This window comes from Sminthopsis crassicaudata, chromosome 5, assembly GCF_048593235.1.
Source record: "Sminthopsis crassicaudata isolate SCR6 chromosome 5, ASM4859323v1, whole genome shotgun sequence".
Classification (NCBI taxonomy): Eukaryota; Metazoa; Chordata; class Mammalia; order Dasyuromorphia; family Dasyuridae; genus Sminthopsis; species Sminthopsis crassicaudata.
Genome location: NC_133621.1, coordinates 38,004,665 through 38,008,798, shown reverse-complemented (window position 1 = coordinate 38,008,798; position 4,134 = coordinate 38,004,665). Strand labels below are relative to the sequence as shown.

At 37.5% G+C, this 4,134-nt stretch overlaps 1 non-coding gene across 1 annotated transcript; it reads left to right on the top strand.

The window, feature by feature from the left end:
* The first annotated feature begins 1,203 nt into the window (after positions 1 to 1,203).
* TRNAC-GCA (transfer RNA cysteine (anticodon GCA)) lies at positions 1,204 to 1,275 on the top strand. Its single transcript has one exon. It is a non-coding gene; the product is annotated as a tRNA-Cys (tRNA).
* The last annotated feature ends 2,859 nt before the right edge of the window (positions 1,276 to 4,134 follow it).

The following is a 4,134-nucleotide window of genomic DNA, read 5'->3' as shown; positions in this document are numbered from 1 at the left end:
GTTTGTCTGCTTCAACTTCCTTAATTTTAAAATGGATATGATAACACTTAGAGACATCAAGAAAGTCAAAGGAGATAGCGTATGTAAAAATGCTTCGCAAAGCTTTAAGTGTGTTACAAACACTGGTTGCTATTCCTGTCTCTAATTTTAAAATGGATATAATAATGTCCACCTTCCATATAGAGACATCAAGAGGATCAAAGGAAATAACGTATGTAAAAGTGGTTTATAAATCTTTAAATGGGATATAAACACTGGTTCCTACTCTTGGCCCTGCTAAAAACTAAATACCCACTAATAATCCTAAGTGATGAGAGAATGATGAGCAAACTGGCTGCTTACTTCCTTTCTGAGCTCTCTTTTCTACTAGACTAGAATTTGAAGTGAGAGGAAATCAAGAATTGCAAAGTTGCCTCTTCCCACCTCACCCCTTTCTGGCCAGAGTGGAGAAAGTTTCCCATCTAACAGGGATGCTCATGGGCAGGGGTGGACTTGAAGAATAAGTCTAACAAACCCTGGAACAGTTTATGAGGCTGAAAGTAGATGCTTGGGTAACTGCTGTTTGGCAGTAAGCTGAAAGGGACCATGGGAAAGCCTTTGAGGTGGTTCAGGGGAGAGGTCACTCCCTGTTGATCCAGAGGCTTGTGCTTTGAACCTGGCATCTCCCCAGTGGATGACCTCACAGAACTGGCAATGTCCCAAGGGAATGCTGCAGTTAAATAGACAGCTTATTTCACTGATGACCTGTTCTCACATGACCGAAAGTCATTGCTTTGTTCTGGCCGGGGATCAGCTAGGAAATACAGATGGTTGTTTTGAACATGCTTTATTTTTTCTTAGATGATGTTTGTTGCAAGGATCTTCCTGTCATCAAGAAAGTGTTAGTCACATCATCCAAGCTCCCATTTCTCTTCTCTGCGATCTGGTTATTTCCCATATATCACATTAGGTGTGATTCAGCTGAGTTATGATGGGAAAAAAAGCACTTGAGGCACTGTGGCTAATGACAGGTTTGGAGAAAGGTGAAATGGATGAGCTCTAGCTTGAGTTCTCTAATATTAAGCTGTCTCTTATGATTTGTAGCGTCCTAACACACTTAGGGAAACTTTATGTGGCCTCTCTGACTCATGAACGTTTGAGATTAATGATGCGAAGACTGAGTCTAGGAGGAGAAAAAGAACTATCATTTGTTCATAGGTGTGTGGGGGTATAGCTCAGGGGTAGAGCATTTGACTGCAGATCAAGAGGTCCCTGGTTCAAATCCAGGTGCCCCCTAGAAACAAACACCTTTTTTATTGCAAGAATAAGGTTTTAATTTTCTTTTCCCCCATATGTCACTAGTTGAATATCATTGGAAATCTGGTATCTTCCTTGTGGGTATCATGTGGCTTGAGATTATCTTCTTTTCAGGACTTATGACTAATTATTATCTAAGTTCTAGTTCTTATTCTTCACTGTTTAGTCAGGTCCCAGAATTGGGGCAGAAGGAGAATAGATCACTTCTTCAGCTTCTATTTGTCCCTTTTACCCCATTTTATTTGGTGGCTCTCACTAAAATGGTGAATAGTTAAGATTTTCTTTATTTCTTTATATTTCTTTATTCTGTTTTCATAAAAATTGAGACTGTAAATGCTAGAGATTTTCAGATGGAAATGTGGACAAATGGGAAATTTGGACAAATTTGACATGAAGAAACCTTAGCTTTGGACATACAGTATTTCTTTAATCTATAAAATTAGATATTGGACAAAATGACTTAATACCCTCCCCTCTATTGCCCAGCTTCTTAAACTGTGGTTTGTGACCCGAGATGGGGTCTCCTAACTGAATGTAAGGTCTGTAAAATTGTGATTTGTTGTCATTAAATGTTTGATTTGTATATCTATTTTATATACCTATATATCTGGCATCACACAAAAATCTCTTGGGTGAAAAAGGGTCACAAGTGGAAAAAGCTTAAGAAGACCAATTGTCAATGATTCTAAGAATAATAGGCTCATAGACATGTTATTATGGTATAGAGAAAACCATGAGGTCCAAAGACCTGGGTTCAAATCCTCAACATCATGACTAGTAAATGTATATTTCCCCCCCCCCTCCCCTGAGGCTGGGGTTAAGTGACTTGCCCAGGGTCACACAGCTAGGAAGTGTTAAGTGTCTGAGACCAGATTTGAACTCCGGTCCTCCTGAATTCAGGGCTGATGCTCTATCTACTGCGCCACCTAGCTACCCCCTTAAATGTGTATTTTTTCATTTCCGGCTTATCCTGTGTATCCCATACATGTTTGTATTTGTTTGCATGTTGTCTCCCTCATAAGAATGTAAACTCTTTGAGGGAAGGGACTGTTGACTTTCTTTGTATCTATTCCTAGCACTTGGGACAGTGCTTAATACATGCTAAGTGCTTAATAAATGCTTGTTGACTTGCTGTATTTCTGAATCTAAGTTTCCTTATCTATAAATGGAGAATAATAATACTTACATACCTCACAAAAATTTTGGGGAGGAAAGGATTACACAAATCTGAACTATAGAGTTGGAAAGGACTTTATTTTTTACTGTGACAAATTATAGCAGATCGAATATAGATCTGAAAAATTATTTCCATAAGATTGTGAGTTCTTTGAAGGCAAAGACTGTTCTTTGCTTGACTTTGTTTCTCTGGGACTTAACACAGTGCCTGGTACACCTTGGTGTACATGCCTGGTACATTTAACATATGCATATTGATTGGCTGAAATGATCCATAGTAATAGGACAAATGTAATTTATCTGAGTATAGACAGTGGGTTATTTGGTTACTAATCATAATCTAAGGGCTTCTTTTAGAGAGAAGGCCTAAGGTCTGATCCAGAAAGATAAGGGAAAGTGACAGGACAGATTTTAGAATTATATCAATTATTCTTGAAGCTTGAGGTGACGGATTTTATAATTGAGGAATAAGTTCTGCTGAATATAAGGAGAGTATGAAGGCATAAAATCAGAGAAGTCGCTAGTAGATCAACTAGTATGGTGGAGATGTCATGTCTAGTGAAATGTTCTTCAAGACCAGTATGATTCAATTTGAATTAGCACTGAAAATATCTATTCAACATTGAAGTTACAGTTATCAAGGAACTTTTATAAACAAATTTTGAGACAGAAGGAGGACATTGATGTTTACAATTCCAGAGCTGTGAGATATATTAAGTAGGTAGGCTTTCCTTATTTGTGCACTGATCTGACAGGTTTCTTCTGTGTCTATCCACTCTCCTCCAAAGATACTAAATACATTGTGAAAGAGTATGGCAGAGGTTTATACAGATTTCAGTGGTCTGTTTTTTAATTAGTGTGCTTACCTTTTGAATAGTTTGATGTTCTTATTTCTTGCTTTATGGCTAAGGTTATTTTTAAGACATAATAATGTTATCATTGTAAGTGACCTATTTGTATAAATGGAAATGTATCAATGGGAGCTTAAGGGTTAAAGTAATAAATAAGTACAGGGAATATATCCTCCCTGGAACAGGATTATCTTTAAATCCTGAGGTAAATTTGAATGTAGTGATTTTTTTTTTTTTTGAAAACCTAGACTTGGCAGTGTGAGATCAGGTTAGAATGACTGAGTTAGCCCTCAGATTGTATAAGTGTGACTATCTGCCCATGTGAGAGATGTAACCATCCTCTGTGTCTATTATGTATATAAAATGATTCTCAAACATTTAAATGATATGAAAAATTTTGGCTGTTTATATATATGTATATGTATATAATTGTGCTGGTCACATTGACGCAAGAGAAACCATTGATTAAGGCAGAGGAGCAGCTACAGAGATAGAGGAGAACCAGACGTGTATATGACTGAATGTGAACAACAGCGATTTTGATTTGTAGTTAGGTGAGTGGCCAGCTGAATTGATCTACCAATATATGAATCTTGAATGGGTGCTGGGTTGGCTCAGAAATAAGTAGGAGGGAAAGATTGGACTGCATCCCATCAGGAAGCTGAAGAGTGCTTTAAATCATTCCAAATTGTCTGCTATGCCATCTTTTCTAACACTAATATTCTTCTAGAGGGATATGTGGCTGTGAATCATTAAACACCATGAGTTCAATGGATTTAAAATGACAAGTAGCAAGGGGCAAATGGACCTA